The 25,000-nt window shown below is 43.8% G+C and overlaps 1 long non-coding RNA gene across 4 annotated transcripts in view; it reads left to right on the top strand.

The window, feature by feature from the left end:
• LOC135101219 (uncharacterized) overlaps nt 1-25,000 on the top strand; it is a 201,177-nt gene that overhangs the window by 74,230 nt on the left and 101,947 nt on the right. For all 4 annotated transcript variants that reach the window (XR_010269160.1, XR_010269159.1, XR_010269162.1 and 1 more), the window contains exon 2: nt 9,275-9,367. This is a non-coding gene — a long non-coding RNA (uncharacterized LOC135101219). The remainder of the gene's footprint in view (nt 1-9,274; nt 9,368-25,000) is intronic.

The raw sequence follows: 25,000 nt of genomic DNA on the forward strand, positions 1-25,000 counted from the left end.
AATAAAAGGTTTTGTGGGGGCGTCAGAAGCCATCCACTTCCCCATTTCGGTAAGGAACTGCCGCGTCCTTGATATATATAATTTTTTTTTACTGACATCCCAGGGAAGATATCCGCTTGTCTTCCTAACCCATGTTGTCTTTTCCCTCCGCCCCTTTTAGTGTCCGTGTCGCTCATAACTCGGGCACTTCGTCCTCCCTCCCCGGCAGTTTGAATCCTCTCTTATTGTTTTATTTCCCCCTGACCCCTTGGGACTCTCATTGCGTCCCTCCTCCATCACTCACAGCCTCCTCCTCCTCCTCCTCTTCCTCCCCCTCTTGTTGTCTGTCTTTGTAGCCGCACTTCCCTATCCTCTCTCCTCTTTTTCTCCTTAGATCGCCACTCTCCCCTTCCAGACTCGTCCATTAGAAGCTTCTTTCTTCCTCCCTTCCTTATAGCTTCTCCATCCACTCACTCCTTCCCCTTCCCGCCCCAAGGCAAGAGACCTCCTCCATTAAAGAAATGATCGGGAGATGCTGCATTATGGGCTGTGATTCAGGGCAGCGGGGTGAGTGATCTGCGCGGCGGCGTGACTAGAATAGACTTGATCAGAGGCAGGAAGCAGAGCCCGCTGGATCATCGCCGCTAAGGAGGAGAGGCGCGCCATCTCCACCCGTCCAAACACAATGCTGGGAGAGAGAGAGAGAGGGGGGAGGGGGAGAGGGAAGAGTTTTGTGGTGGTGGGAGAGAAGGGGGGGAGGAAGGAAAGTAGTAGTAGTAGTAATAGCAGTTGTTGTTGTTGTTGTTGTTGTTGTTGTTGTTGTTGTTGTTATTGTTGTTGTTGTTGTTGTTGTCGTTCTTCTTCTTCTTCTTCTTCTTCTTCTTCTTCTTCTTCTTCTTCTTCTTCTTCTTCTTCTTCTTCTTCTTCTTCCTCCTCCTCCTCCTCCTCCTCCTCCTCCTCCTCCTCCTCCTCCTCCTGCAGCAGTATTAATAGCGGCAGTAATAGTAGTTGTGATAATAGTAGTAGTAGTAGTAGTAGTAGTAGTAGTAATAGTAGTTGCAGCAGCAGCAGCAACAGCAGCAGCAGCAACGGCAGCAGCAGTAGCAGCAGCAGCAGCAACAATAGAATAGTGACTGTCGGAAACCCAAACATAGTCCCCGAAGGAAACAATAAGACTGGCTGCAGTGACGGAGTGTAGGAGGAGGAGGAGGAGGAGGAGAAGGAGGAGGTGGCTCAGGACACAGCGGCCAGTACTTCACAACAACGTCATACACACACAGCAGCCGGAAAGAAAGGGAAGGAAAAAAGCTTAGGACGGAGGGAAAAAGGGAGACGCAAGGCTGGCTACAGGGAAGAGACTTAGTAGGAGACGTGAACGGCAATGGGCAGCAATACCTTACAGCGCCGCCAGCCCGCCGTCAGGACCCGGTACACGTTGCCGGTAGGGAGGGAGGAGAAGATCTGGGGTAGAAGAGAAAGAGAGAGAGGCTAGCTACAGGGAAGAAAATTAAGAGGAGTAATGCTTGGGCGGCCAGTACCAGTAGCTGTAACAATAGCAGGGAAAAGAAAAAGAAAAAAAAAAAGCCTGCGAGGGAGGAGGAGAGAGGCTATCTAGAGACGGGCGAAACTTTGTGGGAGAGAAAGAGATGTAAGCAGCTCGGGCCAGCACCTCAGGGCAGCGTCGTCTGCGTCTTACTCCGCCTCTCCCTACGACGCCCTTGGGTCCGCATAATACCTGCCTCAACTCCTACCACCGCTCTCTCCCCCACTCACCTCCAGTCCATCCAAACTTACGGCGCGCACCTGGCCTCGCTGCACCACGGGCGAATCATCCGGGACCGCCTCATGGCCGCCACGAATCGCTGCACTGCGGGAGGATGACGAGGCCCGCCCCGCTCACGCCGCGCATCGCCTGATTACACAGCCCCGCACTGCGCTGAAGAACGAGTCACAGAGCGCACATTCATAGCTGAGGTTGGAGGAGATGGCTAGGCAGTTTTTTCCCAATATCAGCTTACTCTATAAAACCAAAGTAGCCTCAAACACCGTACAGGAGAGGAGAGTGTCGCGGGAATCAGGGAGCCCAGGCAGGGAAGTACGTAGCAGTGTGGTGTGTTGGGTTCGCAGAGTCGAGGAAGAAAATAGGTTTAGCCCCGCGTGCCCTCCTCCTCTCTCCAGCTTTGCGGCATCTGGCTGCTCTTTTATTCAGCACAGACTCACCGAGGAAGCCGTCATGTGGAAGGAAGGAGGGGTAAGGAGGATGGGGTAAAAAGAGAGTGTGAAGAGGAAGGGAAGGAGGGGCACGGAGGAGACAAAGGAAAGTGAAGTGATGGTTACGAAGAGGGTGTAAGGAGGACGAGAAGGAGAGAAGCACATGGAGGAGGCAGAAAAAAGGGAGTGAAGGGATAGAAGAGCGTTGTGGAGGAACTGAAGGAGAGAATGACAGGGAGACATAAGGAGAGGGAAAGGGAAGGTGCTAGAAGACGGCAACATCGAATTCCTGGAAGAGGCTACAGTTATAAAGGAAAGTTGTGTGCTAGGAGAAGACTGTGAGGAGGAAGGGAAGACTGAGGGCGATGAGGAGGTCGTGGGGGCAGCGGTAGTGGGTGGCAGGAAGCTCAGAAGGGGATGGCCCTCAGCCATCCCCCGCGAGTCACGCACGGCAGGTAACTACAAGTATTCTGAAGGTAAACCCCAGCAGAGTAATTTTCCTGAGCCAAACTTGAGGAGCGTGTTGGCTCAAGTCGAGGAAATTAGTGAAGACAAACACAATAAGTCAAACACGCGCGCGCGCGCACGCACACACACACACACACACACACACACACACACACACACACACACACACACACACACACACACACACACACACACACACACACACACACACACACACACACACACACACACACACACACACACACACACACACACAGAGAGAGAGAGAGAGAGGAAATAAAAGCTTTGAGAAGCAGAACAGAAAGACGACGAGGACACACCGAGGTAAAAGCACAGAATTGCTGAAAACACACACACAAAAGTTAGATTGCCCCAACAGGAATGCAAGCACAACTGTAAGAATATATAAGTCGCTACGCGGGACCAAAAGCGCAGCGGATAGGGCCAGATGCAGCTCAGGAAATAAAGACAAAGCTGCTGTCGAGCCTCCAGTGCAGCGTGAACAGTGAGGCAAGTCTCGGTAGCGCCTGATCACCGCATCAAGCAGATAGATCAAGGTGAATGTCATGTAAACACCAAACTCTCCCCCCGCAGCGCCAGTCTTCAGGGGCTCCGGGGCGGCGGTGACCCGTGACCTTCGCCGCCCCCGCGTCCACAAACTAACTAATCCACAAACTAATTGATTCCGTAACTGGTCCACGCTGTCTCTGATGCACGCGGCTCCTGGTATAATGCTCAGTTACTCGCCAGCAGTGAACACAGATTAATCTCGGATTTAGGAAAGCGACGAGGTGTGTTGGTGCAGCCTGGACCCCACGCTGCCCGTCACCGGTAAACACAAACAGATACTCGTGGCTTTGATACCATTTACTGCCTATTTAAACTCACTAGAATGAAACAAGATAATACTCCCCTAGTTACTTGCTGGAATGCGACATCTTGCATAGTCCTTGACATTACTTAATAGAAATGGAAAAGCAAGCAGGTTTCAGTAATCGTCATTCTTATACTATCTAGGCGCTGTCAGGTTGTCATACAGTGTAGAGTCACGTGGTCCCTGGCTAGTTACTTGGTGTGTACGCGGTCACTAGTGTGTGTGTGTGTGTGTGTGTGTGTGTGTGTGTGTGTGTGTGTGTGTGTGTAGCAGCTCGTTCCTGGTTATCGCTTGATAGTCTCAACTCTAAAGCCACCCGGGTGTTACTGAGCCATCTAAACTTGGAGTGTGGCCGCAGGCGAGTGGAGTGCCGGTGGCGAGGTGTGGCACTCCAGGTGAAACACGAACAGGTAGCCGTACCCACGCACCGCCACAAGCCACACTTGCCGCCGCACGCCACACGTCAAGGTCTACGGACGCCCGCGGCCCCCTAACTTTACACAAAAATACTCACTTCTAAATTAAAGAGATAGCCTTTGATGGTGTTCTCCCTGGTGACTACCCTGCCCACAGCCCACACCGCGCCCAGCCCCGCCCCGCCCCGCCCACTCATATTGTATTCATGGCGTGTTCCGGCGGTTTTACATATCCATCATTATTCATTGCTACCTTTGCTTTACATCCAGTTGCCCTCCATACTCATTTACACACCAAACCCTAGCCACAGTATATATGTGTGTGTGTGTGTGTGTGTGTGTGTGTGTGTGTGGAGAGAGAGAGAGGCCTCCGTGAGTGGAGAAATAAAGAGAAAAGGAAAGAGAAGGAAAGAAGAAAAATGAGGAGGGCGAGAGAATGAAGAGGGAAAAGTTTGGCCCTGACCTGCTTGCATTCTTCTCCCGCACCGCCTTGTGAACAAATAAAGACGTGATTTTATTTATCCCTTCACTTCCCGCTTCCTCAATAAATCACTCAGCATTAACTTTACAACATTTTTTTTTTTATAGCTATAAACGTTGACTTGTACAATATCGTTATTACCCGCCCCTCTCCCCTCTCCTCTCCCTCAACACGACCCCAGCAAGCTTCCCCACTTCTCTCATCCCCCTCACCACTACCACCACCACCACCACCACCACCACATGCCCTCGTCACCTTCCGGCAAAGCACAGCATATAAAACCATGAAGGACTCGCCCATCAGTCACAAAATTCAGTGTTTGTTCCTCTTGGTGATTATAAGTGTTCTTTTTTTTTTTTCGTGTGTGTGTGTGTGTGTGTGTGTGTGTGTGTGTGTGTGTGTGTGTGTGTCGGTGGTGGTGGTGGTGGTGTTTTCATTTGATTTTGCTTTTGTTATTGTTGTTCATGTTATTTCTGTTTCCTTTCGTCTTTTGTTGTTGTTGTTGTTGTTGTTGTTTTCTTCTTCTTCTTCTTCTTCTTATTATTATTATTATTATTATTATTATTATTATTATTATTATTATTATCGTTATTATTATTATTATTATTATTATTATTATTATTATTATTATTATTATTATTATTATTATTATTATTATTATCGTTATTATTATTATTATTATTATTATTATTATTATTATTATTATTATTATTATTATTATTATTGTTATCATTATCATCATTGTTTTGTTGTCGTTGTTGTCATCATCGTTGTTGTTGTTTCTATTATCATTTCTTGTTCTTTTCGTTCTTATATCCTCTTGGTTGTGCTGGTGGTGGTGGTGGTGGTGGTGGTGGTGATGACCGCTGTGGTGAGCATTAACACTCGCCACTGGCTCGCCTCTGCAGCGGACATTTCCAGGAAAGTAGTGGCGTGTTTTACCGGCGAAAAGAAAGTTGGGAATTAAGGCAAACACACCGTGAAAAACGCCTCAACAAGCTAACTGCCGTGAATGAGTGTTAATGTTAGTGGTTAGTCTTTTAACAGCCGTGGTAAGTGAGAGAGAGAGAGAGAGAGAGAGAGAGAGAGAGAGAGAGAGAGAGAGAGAGGTCTTCTTTAATTTAGTGCCTTTCTTTTATTTCTTATTTCATTTCATTTATTTTATTTTGTTTCCCCGTACCAGCTTGAGACAGACAGGCAGACAGACAGACAGACAGGCAGACTCACAGAACGTATTATGAGTGTTGGTAATGCAGACAGACAGACAGACAGATAGACAAGAAGACACTGAAGGCATTATGACTCTTGGTAATGCAGAAAGACACACGGACACGCAGACACACGGAAGGCATTCTGAGTGTGAGTAACGCAGACAGGCAGACAAGCAGGCAGACAGGCGGGCAGACACGCAGAAGACATTATGAGGGTGGGTTGTGAGCCGCTGTTCCTGATGACATGTTGATTAATACACCGGAACAAAGGAGTCACGTTGCCCCGCCTCTGATAAAGAAGAAGTATAGCTGTGCCTCAACTTGACTGGTTTACCTGTCACAAAAGCGCGACGCAGAGCATTTGTTTTGCGTGTTTCGTCTCTTCCTGAGGTCTGAAACGTTAGGGCGTCTCATCTAGGCCACTCTTAACAGGCTGTAGTGGAAGTTGCTATGATTTTCAAGCTGGTTTTCATGATTCTAGCTTACTACAAAATCGCGACGCAGATCAGTTGTTTTCCTGTTTCGTCTCTCCCTGAGGTCTGTATTCTGCAACTTTTGGGCGTCTCATTGAGTTCTAGGCAAGTTTTATTAAGCTGTAGAGAAAATTACTATGATATTAAAGGGAGTTTTCATGATTCTAACGATAGCTTACCAATGATTCCGCATTATTAAGAGGGAAAAGACTCATTTGAACACATCAGTTTAACTCTGTGGTACTTGAAAATATACTTTATTGGTGAACAAAACGTTTAAGAATATGGGCCTAAGATAAAACTCCCATTCAACCGCCTGTTCCCAGTAGGATTGTCTCGATAAGAGGAGCATTTATTGAAAAGCTGGAAGGAGAACAAAACAAAACTGGAAAAAAGAAAATGGAAAATTTAAACTTGTAATTTTTCTGGCTTTCGGGTGTAAAGGTAAAAATTCTCGATTCATAGAAAACGTGTTGAGATCACTTGCAGTTTTATTACATCATAAAAGTGTCTGAAAAAAGCAAATTGAACGTAAAGTTAAAAAAGACGCGCTCATACAGAAATATTGGCGACAAGGTGCTTCAGCTGGAATGGCAGTCTTTTCACGTTAGTTGTCCCTCCCAGCGCACGGAACAATGTGTAGTGACAGAAAGAAAAAGAAAACACAGATCATTGATTTGCATGGAAAAAAAAAAAATGTTAGAAAAATCGCATCACTAATATATTTTTATGCCGTCCACATTGTATCAAACTCAAAAAAAATCCTTAGCATATTGTAAAGGAACAAAAAATATATAGGATTGTGTCAGTAATGGAAGCACGCAGTAAACTTGTCTTCAAATACATTCGTTGAATTGCTGTTCGTTAAATTCTTATTTCAGCCACGAACTGAATTAAAATCTTTACCGCTTTTGGTGAAATTGTAACAAGATCGACCGTTCTGGCAGTGACGGCGTTGGCAGTGACGTCGGTGGCAGTGATGGCGCTGTCGGTGACGGCGCTGAGGTGAAACAGAGTGCAATGTGAGCAGAGCCGCGCCACACTCTCTGAATGTCACAGGCAGGGTGATCGACCAGTGAAGCACCGGCCAGTATTACCTGTCGACCTCGTTAGCGTCAGAATACGCGATACTTGTCTCCGGCAATTCCCCCGCGTGAAATGTTTTAGAAATGTATCTGTGCTTAACTCACTTTTCGTTCTCCAAACATTCTCTATTATTATTAAGTCTCAATTTATATGTGCTATGTTGATGGTTGTTTCTCTCTTCAAATCTTATCGAACTTCAACTTACTTTACTTAACATTCACTGAAAAGCAAATAAGGCAATTACATAAAAAAGCCACATACATTTGTCAGCTGCACAATTTCCTGTCTCGCTTCCATTGATGTGCCTTTCATAAAACTTGCCACCTTCAGAGCCCGTAAAGGTCGGGTGTCACCGGCAGCGTGTCTGTCAGAGTTAAGGCGCGGAAGAGATGGAACACACATTTCCAAGCGTGATGGTTTCCGAACTCTGCCCCGTAGTGATTGAGGTTCAGTGTTGAGATCGTGCAGCGAGTATGTGTTGAGGCCTTGAAGTGATATAGGGGATATAGCAAGGCTCACACAAGCAAAATTTTCAGGGCCAGGATAGAACAAGAAATAATGGGTTCAAACTTCATGCAGCTAGATTTTTAAAAAGAATTGAGAAATGGTTGGTAACTGATAAATGGAATAGATTCGGTAATTAGGCTGATAATGCTGAGTCATTAGTGAGCTTTTAAAGATTAGTTAAATTTATGGATGAGGATGATGGGTGGAAATAGGTAGGTATGTTTCGTACGTCTAGGCCTCCTTAATTTTCTTGTGTTCTAATGTCTAGCTTACTGCTTATTTGTTCCATCTTATCTGTTGTGTCTGAGGAGCCGCGAGCTGGTTGGCTGGTGAGGGAACACTGCAACACTGTTTCTGGTTGTGTCTGCTTCCATCACGGGCAGGCGGTGATGCTTCAGATGCTTGCTTCGACACTGCAATGAACACTGAGCTTTAATACTCATGCAGCACAAGAAGCACGCACACACACACACACACACACACACACACACACACACACACACACACACACACACACACACTTCTCATCCAATTTCGCCATTCCCAGCTGACGTAGAAAAAAAAATGTATATACACCAAGGATAATTTTAGAAACATTGACGGTATTTTATTTTTTGTAATATATTGTTTGTTTAACCTTCCCGTGATGCGTGACAGAGCGACAGGTAACGAACAATTATCTCGCCGGGGATAATTGGACTCGCATGGTCGGTGCTGCAATGATTAGTGGCAGTAATAGTTGACAAATCACAAAGCATAGCGATCCACTTTACTTGTATTGCCCCACTTATTCATCCGGCGGAAGGCGACACCTGGCCTCGTCTGAGCGTGTTTCACCATCCCACCATGGACACAAGGCCCACACACTTGTTTCTCTGTCCAAGGATATAATTACATTTCTCGAGGGACGGAGAACAATAACAGGGAATCTAGAATTGTATTCTCAAGTCGACTGGCTGACTGCAATTTCAACGAGTTCTAATGGGTGTTATCGGAGTTTTCAGAGTTTTTTTTTTCTTTCTTTTTTTTTTAGGATTGTAATGGTGGTTTTATAAGGATTCTCCCTCATCAGTGAAAAAAAAAAACACCAATATCCTGACGGGTCATCTCTATAGCCTTTGAAATCAGGCCTGGTGAGAGAACAAAACGTGTAGGAATACAAGTTCTTATCGACACATATGAATACTGTAAATGATTCATAAAGGGCGGTATAGTCAGGATCGTTAGCGTTAGTAATCAGATAGGACAAGGAGTAAAGGGTTAAAGATCAAATAGGACAAGGATTAAAGGGTTAAAGATCAAATAGGATAAGGACTAAAGGGTTAAAGATCAAATAGGACAAGGAGTAAAGGGTTAAAGATCAGTTGAGACAAAGGAGTAAAGGGTTAAAGATCAAATAGGACAAGGAGTAAAGGGTTAAAGATCAGATGAGACAAAGGAGTAAAGGATTAAAGTTTCTTGCAGTTAACTATTCAAAGGGAGATAAGAATAAATTGGTTATTAGAGTGGTGAAAGACTGGGATGGTCTTCTCCCTAACCCATGATCCTCTCCTCTCATTTTTCCACAGGTTGAGACAAAACTTCTCTCCGCCACTCGCAGTCCAGTCCACTCCCGGTCAGAGGTCATAGTGAACGTGTGGTCTCTGTTGCAAGTGACACAGGTAGGTACTTGTTGTTGTTGTCGTTCTCGTTCTTATTGCTGTCGTTGTTGTTGTTGGGAATAAAAGACAGAGAAAGAGGAAGATAAAAGGAAGAACAGAAATAGAGAAAGAGGAGGAAAAAAAGGAGGAATAGAGACAGAGAAAGAGGAGGAGAAAAAGAAGAACAGACACCGAGACATGTTGGTCTGTAACAAGTCTGTCTACTGAACTACGCCTTTGCTGTGCTGTGTCTCTTACTTTGTACTAGATAATGTACAAGCCCACAAGAAGCCTCATGGGAACCAGGAAGTCTGTTACTATCTATTTTACCTTTATGATTCTTTGTGATCCCTTGTACTGCTGCATATACTGAACTACGTGTGGGAGAACAGGATTGAGAAGAGCATGGATGATATATGAGAGAGAAGAATATGTGGTCCGCACTCTGCACACACTGCTATGCAAACACCCAGGACGGTTGGTAAGTGATTGTCGTGGTAGTATTTATGTGTGTGTTTGGTTAGTTGTACTTACATATGAATACTGTTATCGCAGTTTCGTGTGAGTACAGGGGCGTAACCATCCGCCCATTATCGTCCCTACCAACTCTTTCTCCATACGATTGATTGACTGATTGACTAACCCACAACAAAGTGTTCAACTGTTCAAGAAAAAAAGAAAACAAAACGAAGAATAGAAAAAAAAAAAAAGCGTCGTCGAGGAAAAGAAGGAAAAACATCATCGAGGAAAAGAAGGAAAAGTGTCGTTGAAGAATAAAAAAGAAAAAGTCGGAGTGAAAAAAAAAAAAATCTGCATAGACGAAAAATATTGTCCAATAAAAAATATCATGTGGTGCAGGAGAGTACGCTGCAAAACATGGTACAGATGACACCAGGGGATTTTTTTTTTTTTTTTTTTTAATATATCAACACCAGCAGAGTTGTGTTACTGCGACGTCATTCGTATCTTTTGCAGCGTTGTTGTTGTTGTTGTTGTTGTTGTTGTTGTTGTTGTTGTTGTTGTTGTTGTTCTTCTTCTTCTTCTTCTTCTTCTTCTATCTCTTTTTTTTTACTCCTTCTCCTCCTCCTCCTCCTCCTCCTCCTCCTCCTCCTCCTCCTCCTCATCATCATCATCATCATCATCATCATCATCATTATTTTTTCACATTTTCACCATTCCTAAGTGTGAGCCCTTTCCATTTATTCATGACCTTAGCATCATGTTCTATTATTCGCATTTAAAGAAGAACAGTGGACAAGCGGCAGAGTTCACGCGGCCAAAGTGTTATTTCAACGCTTGGACTCCCGTGACAAGGCAGAGGTGGTGGGCGCAGTCTCAGTCAGTTGTCGAGTAGCTTAGCACATTCACCTCTACCGTGTTTACCTTTTCTTTCCTTCAATCTCAAGCCCTTTGATATGTTTTTCCTTCAGTCCCGAGCCCTTTGATCTTTTATATCCATTTAAGAGAGATACTGGTCAAGAGCAACAAAAACAAAAACAAAAAAAAAATATATAAAAAAATGCCTCACTGAAGTCCGTAAACAAAAAAGGGCGAAAAGAATTATTCAGTTAGAGAAGCGTCTTGAGACCTTCCTAAAAGACTCAAGTCATAGGAAGGGGAAGGTAATGAAGCAGGCAGGGCGTTCCAGAGTTTACCGGTGAAAGGAATGAAAGACTGGGAATACTAGTTAGCTCTTCCATTATAGAAGTGGACAGAATAGGGATGAGAGGAAGGAGAAAGTCTTGTGTAGCGAGGCCACGGGAGGAGGTGAGGCATGCAGTCAGAGAGATAAGAAAAGCAGTTAGCGTGAAAGTAGCAAGAAAAGATAGCAAGTGATGCTAAGAATGTACTAACTGTCGAGTTTTCTGAGATTCTTCATAAATCAGAGACATTCTAGGGAAAACACTAACCAGTCTTGAATGTTACATGGCTTCTGACGACCGTGATTGATGTCCTGTAGTGATATATTTCCCAAGTTTCTTTGCTGCGCCGTGACCTTTGTTTCCGGAAGTCACGAACAAAGGACTCGTTTATTGCATCACGCTGCGTATAGAAAGACTTGATTTAGAACATTACTTTTTTTACAACACTCACATATTCTTCCTTTATTGAGTTACGGCACCACAACAACAGGTTTCTGATGGCGCTAGGGTTACAAGTGCACAGCGTCACATCTTCAACACGCTGCTGTCACGTTTTTCTTGTTCTTGAGTTACTATGCAGCAACAAAAGATCTTTATGGCGCCGCAACAACAGGGCCCTTATTGCGCTAGGGTTACAAGAGAGCGCTACCTCTTCTACGTGTAAACCTTATGTGCATGGCGTCTCACCTTCCTTCGCACCACACAGGCTGCCAGCATAGTGTAGTTTGGCCACAGGGAGTGTTGAGTATGTTGGGTAGTTTGGCAGAACAACACTTACAAACATACTCTGAAATACTCCTTCATCACACCTACACTACATTCAAAAGGCTCTAGTTGAAGTGATACGGGATTTTAAGTGATTTTACGGTTCTAGTGACAGATTAATAAGATTTCTACATTATTTACGGGAGAAACACTCTTGAGAACTTAGCTAATCATCTTTATGGCATTTGAAAGTAGTCGTGTTGAGAGAGCAAGGCGTTTCAGAATACGGGTCTGACAGGTCGCTGGCAGGCTGCAGGTGACAAAACATTCATGTGATCAGATTTAATATTTCTCCCGGAATTCATCGTGCGTATGTCATTTTCTTTACTGCTTATAATTGTTTGCAGATTTTCCCCACCAACTTTATTTTGTTTTCATCAGATTTTATTTATTCACCACCCTACGTTCGTTTATTTTTATTATTATTATTTTCATCATCGTTTTCCATCAAGATTTTTTTTTTCACCAGCTTTTTTTTTCCCCACATTAAACAATACAATCATTTTATCTTCTATTTTTCCCATCAACCTGTTCTTTCACCACCACTTTTTTTTTCTATTTCCATCAGCATCTTTTCACAGATTTTTATACTTTTTTTTCTTTCAACAGCCCTTTATTTTTAGCGTGTTCATATAGTTACCTTCATTACTAAGTAGGTTATATAATATATACCTTTACTTTTCCACCAGCCTATACGAATCCACTGCAGCACAAATTCTCGTTTTCTGAGACACTGACTTTAAGCGAGTTTCAGAGGCCACAGAGATGAGCAGTCACGTTCTCATCGGTACTCTCCCATAATGAAGTAGCATTTGAAAGAGAGAGAGAGAGAGAGAGAGAGAGAGAGAGAGAGAGAGAGAGAGAGAGAGAGAGAGAGAGAGAGAGAGAGAGAGAGAGAGAGAGAGAGAGAGAGAGAGATAGTAATTACGTTAACTGACACAATGCAATAAGTTAATGTTTGTTTCGTTGTCTCTTTGTTTCGCTAATTTTATTACTCTCTAGTCAGGTTGTCACAAACTCCGGCTATGATTTACAGTTTTGATGTATAAAATGGATTAAATCTTTATCAAATCTCTCACCTGAGATATATCATCATTACACTAAAAGCTCACGCGTGTGATATTAAAAGGCTGAACTTAAATACTGGACCGAGAGAGATAATGCGATTGTGATAAAAAGAAATAAAATAAAATAAAAATAAATAAATAGATAAAAGTAAGCCGAGAATATTAAAACTGTGACATAGATAATAAAGATATAATAGAAATAATAGATGGAATAAAAGAATAATGGAACCAAAATAACAGATATGAAATAAAACAGGATAGTGAAACTTATGTTATAACAAAAACAGTTTTCACGAGAACAAAGAGACTGCAACGTAAATAATAAAAATGTAATGGAAATATTAGATGCAAAACACAACAGGATGATGGAACCAGGTAATAGAAATAATATATACAAAAAAACAAAACAAAGCAGGATAATGAAAATGATGGAAATTATAAATGTAAAATCCAAAAAATGACGGAACTAGGTAACAGAAATAACAGATATAAAAAACAAAACAGGATAGTGAAAATAATTGAAATACTGGATATAAAACACAACAGGATAATGGAAGTAATAGAAAAAACGCATCATTGAACGCAGGTGATGATAGGGTTGACTTTCACGACGATAAAAGACAACAATACAGATAAAAAAAAAAATAGAAATAATAAACATAAAACAAATAAATAAAAAAAAAACAGGATAATCAAACTTCGGTGATAACAAGAATGGTTTTCATCCCACGCCATCACCACGACTTCCTTGCTTTCCTCACCCCTTTCTTCCCTCGCCCCTTTACCCCACCCCACACCTCCCATGACTCCCTGCTCACGCCCGGGAACTCACGTAACGTGTCCGCGGCCCAGAAGGCTTCTTGGAACACTTGAGATGCCTTGGGTTCATTGAAATAACCGTGTAATGTGTGCAGGAGCCTTGCCTACCCCGTGGTGGCGTGCGGCTCAGGTGCTCCAAGCCCCCTGATGCCTCGTTACCATATAAACTGCTTCGTTATTGTGGGGGTGAGAGGCTGCATCACCTGCGCCGTGTCCCTCCCCGCCCGCCGCCCGCCATCACCACTAATCTCTTCCTTAATGTCTCTCACCTCGTCTCTCCCACTCCCAGGGTCTCTCGGTCTCTCTCTCTCTCTCTCTCTCTCTCTTCCTCTCTCCCTCCCCGCTATCTCTGTCTCCTGCCCGTTTGTGGAAATGTGTTACTCGTCCTTTTTTCCCAGTGCCTCGTTTCCCTGGCCATCTCTCCTCCCTCCATCGTCTCTCTGTGTCTCATCTTTCCACTCTTCCCCTCGTTAAGCACCCTTCTCTCTTCCTCCACGTCAGTTCATTCTTTCCGCCTTTTCCTTTATCTCCTTTCATTTGGTTCTCCCTCCCTACTTTTTTTTTTTTTCAAGGTTCCTTTTTTTTTCTCTCTCTCTCTCTGACCGTCCTTCCCTCTCCCTCTCCCTTTCTCTCTCTGTTTCTGTCTCCTGTCCTTCCCCTCACTTTCTCCTCATCACTCTATCTTTACCTCCCTTTCCTCCTTTTCCTTCATATCCTTTCATTTGCTTTCTCTCTCTCTCTCTCTCTCTCTCTCTCTCTCTCTCTCTCTCTCTCTCTCTCTCTCTCTCTCTCTCTCTCTCTCTCTCTCTCTCTCTCTCTCTCTCTCTCTCCCTTTTTTTTTTTTGTTTTTGTTTTTTGCCAGTACTTTTTTGTCCAACTGCTCTTCCCTTCACTTGCTCCTCATCAGTCTGTCCTTTCCTCCCCTTCTTTCCCCACTTTCCTCTTCCTTTCATGCAGTCCTCCCTTCCTGTACTCTATCACCTCCCTGTTTTCTCGAATCGTTCGTCTTTTTATCCTGCCTGTAACTTTTTCCTCATCAGTTAGTTCTTCCCTCCCTTTTCCTCATTTTGCTTAATTTTTGTCATATTCTTTCGTTTTTTTTTTTTTTTAGGTCTCCCCTTTCCTGTGTTCTTTCTTCCTTTTCTTGATTTTACTTTTTTTTTATTCGTATTCTTTCGTTTTTTTTTATATTTTATTTTATTTGTTTATTTTTTGTCATGTCCCTACTTTCCTTTGCCCCATCCTTCCCTTCTGTCTTGTCCTTCACTCCCTCGTTATCACTCTATCCTTTCCTTCCTGTCCTTCCTGTGTCTCTTATCTCCTTTTGCTGATTTTTTTTTTTCGTGTCAATCTCCTTTTTTTTTTTTCCGCCCTCTTCGATCGTCCCTCCCTCCAGTCATCCTGTCCTTCCCTGCACCTCTCTCCCCTCTACCTCTCTCTCCTCCTCCACGTCGCCCTCCTCGCCGGCCAGCGCAGGTCCTTAGGGATGCAAACTAGCGCCTGTCCTCTAATCCTGCCGCGGAGGTTCCAAAGACTAACCCAATGTAAAGTTCCCTCGTTACTTAATGAGGGAGTGCAAATAACAAGCCTTCCCATCCCTGCGTCCCTGCGTCCCCTCTAATTAGGGAATCATACGTGTCCCATCGCCCGTGTGTGTGTGTGTGTGTGTGTGTGTGTGGGGCAATTACGAAAGTACAGATTGCTAGTTAACTTCGATGTGTAATAAATCAACTGAGCAGCAATGTGTGTGTGTGTGTGTGTGTGTGTGTGTGTGTGTGTGTGTGTGTGTGTGTGTGTGTGTGTGTGTGTGTGTGTGTCCTCCCAAACAGGATTAAAATTACGTGGAGACTTCCGCAGTGACCCTCCCCCTCCTCTCTCTCTCTCTCTCTCTCTCTCTCTCTCTCTCTCTCTCTCTCTCTCTCTCTCTCTCTCTCTCTCTCTCTCTCTCTCTCTCTCTCTCTCTCTCTCTCTCTCTCTCTCTCTCTCTCTCTCTCTCTCTCTCTCTCTCAAGTGTCCCAGAGGTGGGCGGGCGTGTTAAAAGGAACGTGTCTATACATGTCTGTATGTGCCCCGGTCTCCATTCCTCTGATTTCGCCGCGCCAGCCGACTCTCCCAACTTCACGGAGGCGACTCGCTGCAAATTCATTTAGCTGAGATGCCTCCTTTTTGTTGTCCCGGCCAGGAATTCGACAGTGGAGGAGAAAAGGAAAGAAAATAAAGGCACAGAAACTTTGTCCGTCTTGTGAGGAGAAGCCTGTGTGTGTGTGTGTGTGTGTGTGTGTGTGTGTGTGTGTGTGTGTGTGTGTGTGTGTGTGTGTGTGTGTGTGTGTGTGTGTGTGTAAAACTCTCTCTCTCTCTCTCTCTCTCTCTCTCTCTCTCTCTCTCTCTCTCTCTCTCTCTCTCTCTCTCTCTCTCTCTCTCTCTCTCTCTCTCTCTCTCTCTCTCTCTCTCTCTCTCTCTCTCTCTCTCTCTCTCTCTCTCTCTCTCGTTTCATTCTTGCCTCTATAAAATCCGGTTCTATTTATTTATTTTCTTCAAGGACTCTCCTTATCAATCCCAGTGATTCTAAGTTATCCTATTATTTAGATGGCTGCATGTCTTTGACTTCATCTTAAGCTTACTATTTTTATCCTTTATTTCATTTCTACCCATCCTCCTCCTTCTGCTCCTCTTCTTCCTCTTCCTCCTACTCGTTCTACTCTTTCTCCTCTTCCTCCTACTCGTTCTACTCTTTCTCCTCTTCCTCCTTTCTCTCTCCTCCTCCTCCTCCTCCTCCTCCTCCTGCCGCTGCTGTTGGCGTAATGCGGCTCTTCACTGCGCCGCGAGACTCGAGGCAACACGGTCAAGTCCAGTCAGGTCCAGCGGCGGAGAGAACAACAAGACGAAAGTTTGATGCTGTATCGATCTTGCGGCGCCCGGACCCGTGACACCCTCGACTCCCGTGACCTGCCGTGACCTGCGATGACCTGTGATGATCTGCCTTTCTCCCCTCTTCGCCTGCAGTCTTCACAAGGGAGGATCAAACGGAAGAAGGCGTCTGGAGTTGTATGATAGAGGATTGGCTTAGCGGTGAAGTGTTGACAGGGGACAAGAGAGTGACTGATGTGTTGTTGGTCTCTGTGTTGCGTTATTGAGGTCTTCAGGTCACGGTACATGAGTCACAAAGGTCGCGCGTCACTGGGTTTGCAAGGGTCACGGGGTGGCAAAGGGAGGAGGGTAAAGGTTAATGGAGGCACACAACACAGGCCGAGGGGCAGATAAGGCCGTGAGTGACTGGGAGGGTGGTAGGGAGGGTCACACGGGTCACTGATGCAAGGTGGTGGTGGTGGTGGTGGTGGTGGTGGTGGTGGTGGTGGTGATAGAATACAATTGAACCGGCTTTTTTTTATTAATTTATTTATTCATTTATTTTTTAGTCCCTTGCCAGTCTGTTTTGTACGTTCAAAGTTATCAAAACCTCTCGTATCGTCTCTCTCTCTCTCTCTCTCTCTCTCTCTCTCTCTCTCTCTCTCTCTCTCTCTCTCTCTCTCTCTCTCTCTCTCTCTCTCTCTCTCTCTCTCTCTCTCTCTCTCTCTCTCTCTCTCTCTCTCTCTCTCTCTCTCTCTCTCTCTCTCTCTCTCTCTCACACACACACACACACACACACACACACACACACACACACACACACACACACACACACACACACACACACACACACACACACACACACACACACACTACATCAAGCCTCAGCAGTTCTTAACAACATTTCACAAACTTTTTTCCACTCATTTGGACGCAGTGAAGGCGAGTGACCGTATTGACCAGGCATCGGTGACGTCACGGGACAGGTGTGGCGGGGCGGCGGGCCGTACCTGGCTTACACTCAGGCAGCGTGAGGGAGCAGGTCCACGGTGCCACGCGGGACACCGGTGTTGGTAATGCTGGTATATTATGTTGACGCAAGGAAGTTCCGGGCGGGGGTGGCAGCGGGAAGTGTTGGCACCACTGCTGATGATATTGACACAGGGAAGGCGAGGTGGGGCGTCCCTTGCTGGCTGGCTGGCCGCTGCTCGCCACCTGGTCATTTCGGTGATGGGCGGGAGCCATCGTCCGCCGCGGCACGCCCCTTTGTCACCGGCGCGCCTCCCCTCCCACCCCCTCCCCTACCCATTAGGAGCTCATCACCGATTTTCTTTTCTCATCGTGGGGTAGGAACGTCCTCATCCCCCTCCCCCTGTCCCACTTGGTCCCCCTGGCTACAAGAATGCCTCATCTATGGGACGACAGCAAATTATTTCAGGGGTCAGGGAACCTCCTACAGTGACTCTACTCCTTAGGCCTATTTTTTTTTTTTTTTGTGTGTGTGTGTGTGTGTGTGTGTGTGTGTGTGTGTACGAATAACTCATGGATATCGTGATCTCAGAATGTATGGAATTTATCTACAGTTTTACATATTTATTGAACTCCTTACTCGTTGGATTATTTTATAGTATGAAGTAACTTATCCTGTCTCGTCGGTCGTATGAAAATTCTGACGTGATATTGTATGAAACATTTATATAATTCTACATATCTATTGCACTCCATTACTCGTTGGATTTGCATTTCGAGCTCATTTGGAGTAATTTACCTTGTTTCCTCGACCCCTGAGCCAGATGGAAATGTGTCGTGCTTCTGTGTTGCACGATCTTGTTGCGTCCCTAAATCTCTAACACTGGCCTTTGTGGGTTCAAGGGAACGCATTTAACCTTTTTTGTTTTTCTTTCTTTCTTTTATCTTCCTACTTTCTTACTTCCTTCCTCATTTCTTCTTTTCTTCATTTTTGTCTCATTCTTCCTTCTTCTTACGTATTTAACTTTTTTTTGGTGATTCCTGGGTCACAACATATGAAGTGAAGGGTGTTACACGGGTGGCACTGGGTGGACGGGCAGCTGATGGAGAGCAGTGAAAAAGATAGGCAGACTTTTGTGGTGCTGTGAAGATGTACTGTGCATCAAGTGAGCTCGTCGTGGCAAACCTTTTGTTTACACCAGGGGGAGGGGGGACTACGGTAAAGAAGGGGTTAATCTGTCATTAGAACCTTAAAAGCAAGCACTCTTAAAAGCTCGTGTCACCAACTAGAGTTTTTTTTTTTTTTTAAAGTAGTGGAGGTGCGGCGCAGAAGTGTTTCAGAATATGGTCCTTTGTTTGTGAGAGAGAGAGAGAGAGAGAGAGAGAGAGAGAGAGAGAGAGAGAGAGAGAGAGAGAGAGAGAGAGAGAGGGGAATGATGAGAGTGAAAGAAAAGAGGACTAATAAAAGTGTAGGGAAAGGAAAGATGGAACTGAAGGAATAAAGATTAGAGAGGAATAAAATGAGAGAAGTGGAAGAGAAGGTGATGACTGAGCGGGAAACAAAAATGACTGCAAGTGAAGCAAGAGCAGAGTTTCAACGAGCACCAGACCTCAGTTATGTGCGGAAGTCTTGCATGGGAATTTATTGCTCTTCATTGACTTTGACACTGAGAAGCAGCAGCGGCGTGACGAATTTTCCTATCGACCATTCGCTTCTGGGACCTGAATGTCACAAGTCACGTTCTGTTCACTGTGATTCCATTTGTGATATTTATTATGAAGAAAAACTCGTGAGCCGCATTGGGTAACCTCAGTGGACGGCGGGCCTTGAGGTATTCACGTGTCCGTCTTTGTGACTCTGTGTGATGCAGAAGCCATTGTGTTATGTCAGTGTGCTGAATGAATAAGCAGACATTTCACCCTCTTACTGCTGCCCTTTCCCTTCATACTTAATACAAAGATTCCATACAAGGTTAAAAGATAATTTCGAAAAGCACCACTGACATCAAAAGGCGACATCATAATTTGAAAGGCACCACTGACAGCAAAAGGCGACATCATAATTTGAAAGGCACCACTGACAGCGAAAGACGACATCATAATTTGAAAGGCACCACTGACAGCAAAAGACATCGTAATTTGAAAGACACCACTGACAGCGAAAAACGACATCATAATTTGAAAGGCGCCACTGACAGCGAAAAAGAGTAATCGAGTGATTCAGTTCTTTTAATCCCTGTAGTCTTGTCCTCGCTCAGCAACAGCGTGTAAGGTTATTGCAGTCAAGAAATAAGTATCATGTTATTGTCATTCAAAAGATGAACGTGTAAGTTTTGTTGAGTACAGAATCAAAATCCCCCTGCGACTTGAGTTAGATCGATATTGTAGTGGAGATTTTTTTTTAACATGAAAGTGTGAGGAATTATTGACCCTTTAGAGTGCTAGCGAGTTATTTTATGACTATACACACCAGTAACCATTTTCTGTGTGAGTTATTACCATCCCGATCTATCTGGTATTGGTGATCATTTTATTTTGTTATTATTATTATTACTATTATTATTATTATTATTATTATTATTATTATTATTATTATTATTATTATTATTATTATTATTATTATTATTTTCTTTTACTTCTTAGCTTTTGCATCACTACTTTATATTATTTCATGTTATTCTTTTCTCTTAATAATTATATCAAGGCTTGTGCTGTAGGTATGCGGTGCCATATGACCCTCTTGTGGCGGCGCTTAAACAGATTATTCAGTCAAGTCGTGTCTTATCAAATTACCGGATCTTCTCTCCTCCTGAACCCCTTCACTGTTACACAATTCTATCTTTAATCATCAACAACTTATGAGACACTTATTTTTTTACTAAACTCTTAAATATTTCAGTAGTCTAAAAAGAAACATAAGATTAACTTCCAGTCCTCTCTTTTGTCTCCTCTGTGTCCACGCGAACAATTGTACTGTGCCCCGAAGGTTAATGAAAGACGCCCGTAGAAGTAAAAGGGTTAACAGTCCCAACTCTTTCTCTGCATTCTACTCATAACCTCTCACTCTCACTCTCTTTCCTTATTCCTAATTGGGTCCTTACAATCTATCACGTGTTTTGCTTCATCCCGTTTGTCGCCCTTCAACATTTCTTCCCTCCCCCTTCATTTCTTCCTTCTGCCATTCTTGTTGTCGCATCTTCTTTCCTTTTTTTCTATCGTGTTTCATCTCTTGGTGTTGCTTGGGTTGCGTCACATTCGTTGCTGCGCTGCTTTCTTCGCAACCTTACCTCCTCACCTCGTCGTCAGTAACATTAAACATTTCCTCTTGGGTATTTGATTTTAGGGACAAGTATCGCCTCGTGTTTTGGTTACTCCTTAGCTCTCTCTCTCTCTCTCTCTCTCTCTCTCTCTCTCTCTCTCTCTCTCTCTCTCTCTCTCTCTCTCTCTCTCTCTCTCTCTCTCTCTCTCTCTCTCTCTCTCTCTCTCTCTCTCTCTCTCTCTCTCTCTCTCTCTCTCTCTCTCTCTCTCTCTCTCTCTCTCTCTCTCTCTCTCTCTCTCTCTCTCTCTCTGGTTAATTTATTGGTTGATCCAAGGGGCTGCAGCAGTAGTGAAGGTTGTGGTACTGCGGTTACAATGTTTCATGAAAAGCTGACCTAAGGAGACGCTAAAAATATTCTCTATGTTTGCTATTTGTCCCTGTCTTCGTCTTTCTAGCTTCTGCTGTCTCTGAAATTTAACACCAGAATTTTTTTTTCTTTTTCTTTTGTTTTTTTTATAGTTTTCTGGATTTTTTTTTTATAATTCACTGTTTTTGCACAATGTTTATTTTCTTATCTTTATTTATGTATTTATTGTATTATGTTAAATGATCTATTTCTTCCTTTTCTTTGATTTATAATTCCTAGTTTTTACGCAGTGTTTATCTTCTTATTTATCCTATTTGCTCGTTTGCTTTCCTTGACTTCTCCCTTTGTTTTGCGAGATAAGTTGTTCTCTGTGACAGTTGCTATTTACTTTGTTTCCCTTCTTATGCATAGTTTTCGTCTTCATCCTTTTTTATGCGCTGACTGCAAATACTTATTCTGAACTTCCGTCAAACTAAGCTCTGTTGACTTGTCTCTCGCTGCCAAACTATTTCTTTCTTGTTTTCTTGCTTTTCTCTTCCCATCATGACATTGCAGGTGAAGCATGCAGCATTTCACCGGGCGGAGGTCGCTGAGCTTGACTTATTCACTACATTCATCATTGCATTTCGCCTCTCACCAAGCACAGAATTATTCCTTGCGTCTCCTTCGGGATTTCAGGATTCCTCGCGTCCTTTGTATCTTCGCTTTTCTTTCCCCTCCTGAGATAAAAGAATAAACATGTAAGTCGCCGGCAAAAAGTTTGGACGAACGAAAGGAAAAGGAAAAGGAAAGAGAAAATTCACGGTTTTTTTTTTCTCTCTCTCTCTCTCTCTCTCTCTTTTTACACACCAGATGAAAATGCCGTAAGAAGAAATGCGAGTATTGCAGACAAGGAGACAGTACTCGTGACATGTGTTCACCTCCTCTCGTGCATTAGTGTCTCTCATCTCTCTCAGGTACTTACCTCCAAAGTTTCCTCGTACTCTCTCACGCAAGATTTTACGTCAGCTTTGGCAGTGAGGCAGCTCGTTACAAAATGTTATGCCGGGAAGTTTTTATGGCTTCCCACAAATCCTCATAAAAGTTTGACAGTTTTCCACAGGAGGTGATGGAGGTGGCGTGTTAGCCTGAGTGTGCTGTACTCACCGCGATCACTGAACTTAATGAATCTCGGCAAATATTCAAGGATGCTGCTAAACTTTTCACTCTCGCTCGTCCCCGTTGATTTTCATGAACTTTCAGAAATACTTACTACTGGATTGGGAGGTTCTGCTCAGGGTCAGGTTTGTTGAATATTTAAATACGCTGTTTACGTTTTTTTTTTTTTTTTTTTGTTCGTGGTTCTCATCCATCCGTGTTGACCCTGCAGCAAACACAAACACACAAAACAAAACACAAACACCCTTGGGTTCGTCTTTCTTGACTAACATATACATTACTAAGTGGGGCCCTCAGGAAGCGGTCACCAATGCCCCACACCTTCCCACGGCCTTGCAGCGAGAATTACAAGACACATGCTGAAATACTTCTGCATCGCATCTCCACTATTTCCAAAAGGCTCTACCAGTTGAAGTTACACGGGTTTTTACGGGTGTTTTTATGGTTGCAGTGACAGATTAAGATTTCCACGTTTTTTGAGAGGATAAATACTCTTGAGAACCCGGTTAATCATCTCTGTGGCCTTTGAAAATAGCCGTGGTGAGAGACCAGAGCACAGCGGAGGGCTTCACAATGGGAGCTCTAATACCAGGAGTTATAAATAATGTAGCACAGACGCTGGGAAGTTGCGAGTAAGGAATCGGATTATGCGCTTCACTTCCTTCACCTTACTAATATCTTTGCGTTCATTTTTTTCTCGCCTTAATGGAGGATCGCGAAGTTTGACCAGCCTCTCCACTTATTTCTTTACACAATATCATTCTCTTTTTAAAACCTTTGTCCTTCACATCTTGATATATTTAACTGTTTTTGTTTTGTTTTTTTCACTTCCTTCCCTGTTGTTGTTGTTGTTGTTGTTGTTGTTGTTGTTGTTGTTGTTGTTGTTGTTGTTTTTTTGTCTTTTTCCTTCGTCCGTTTACTTCCATATTCATCACATCACTTTCCTTCCTCATAACATTCCCGTCACATTTCAACTACTTTCAATCATTTACTTCCTTACTCATCAATTTTTCTCAACCAATCTTCCCTTCAACTTTTTTTTTCCTTAACATATTTCCATATTCATTGTTCCCCTAGTTACGTCAATCTCCCTTATGACACGCCCGTTCCATATCAACTATCCATTCACCTATATACTCCCACATTCATCGTAATTTTAGTCACATCGGTCTTCCTTTTCATGACGCGCCCATCTCGCTTCAACCTCACATGCCAGTCACTCAAGTACGTGGCTTTTGTATTTTTCATTCAAGCTTCACCTCAAAATAATACTCATTGTTTCCTAAGGCTGCACGTTCCATAGCTTCATAGGTATAATTCTGTTACAGTTCTGAAGCAGATCTGTCTAAAGTAAATAAACTGTAATTTGGACGATAATATGACAGGTGAGTGAGAAAGATGGTAGAGAAACTATATATATTATGCATTGATTACCTCTCTCTCTCTCTCTCTCTCTCTCTCTCTCTCTCTCTCTCTCTCTCTCTCTCTCTCTCTCTCTCTCTCTCTCTCTCTCTCTCTCTCTCTCTCTCTCTCTCTCTCTCTCTCTCTCTCTCTCTCTCTCTCTCTCTCTCTCTCTCTCTCTCTCTCTCTCTCTCTCTCTCTCTCTCTCTCTCCTGTATTCGTTCAAGACGCAGAATAATACAACAGTACCTTCGCTTCAACCAGTTCACCTTTCAAACTAATTAACTTACTTCAGGACTGACCACCGCCTTGTCTAGTTCACCAGCAGCTGCAGGAACCCGAGCGCCGTGGTGGAATATAGCGTAGCACGAGTGTAGTATATGTAGCTCAGTTCATGCGAGAAGACATTGGTCAGTACCTTGGCCTGGTGACTTACGGTGTCTGCGAAGGAACACTTTTCGCTCTCCGTCTGTCATTACACCCAGCGGGCCAGCTTGTGCCGTACTAATCTGGCCCCATTGGTCTTTGCGTTATGGAGGTCCTGCCGCTATGATGTGTTGCTTCAAGTAAAGAACACTGCAGGAAACAGAAACCATGCAGCCGCCGTCAGTGTGTGAAATATTGCGTGTCTCTGTGTGCGTGGAGGGGAGAGACGAGGGAAGTGGGTGTTTGTAGGTGTGGAGGGGGGAGGTGTGTGTTTGTGTGTGTGTGTGTGTGTGTGTGTGTGTGTGTGTGTGTGTGTGTGTGTGTGTGTGTGTGTGTGTGTGTGTAAATAGAAAGCTAAATATAGATAGACAACTGGGTAAGCAGTAGTAGATTGACTTTTACATGGTACATTCAAATATATCCTGCTGAATCAAGCGTCATGTACATACACACATAAATACATTCATACATTCACACATAGCTACATACATACATACAAAATCATTAACGTTGATCTAACACACGAGGTGCAATCACAGCCTCTTTCTATACATTCCCTAAATATTTTCTGTCTAATTTAAAATTATAATTCTTCCAAACTATTTTTGTTTACGTCAGGCGAGGTAAACTTATTCCAAAGTATTCCCATTAGGACAGAGGGTTCAGAGGAGACCCTGTTGCTTCCTCGCAGTGAGGTGCTGGGACTGGCGAGGTGCTGGAGCTCGCCACTAAGCTGCTGTACTTTCACGCTGCCTGCTCTTCTGATCTTGCTAACTGCATGTCTTTCCTCCTCTCGCGGCCTCTCTGCACGAGGTTTTCTATTTTCTCTCACCCTATTCTGTTCACCTCTCTAATGCAAGAATTAGCCAGCATTCTAAGTTTTCATCTCTTCCACTGGTAAACTGTGGAGCTCCCTGCTTGCTTCTGTATTTC

This window comes from Scylla paramamosain, chromosome 6 (assembly GCF_035594125.1).
Source record: "Scylla paramamosain isolate STU-SP2022 chromosome 6, ASM3559412v1, whole genome shotgun sequence".
NCBI lineage: Eukaryota > Metazoa > Arthropoda > Malacostraca > Decapoda > Portunidae > Scylla > Scylla paramamosain.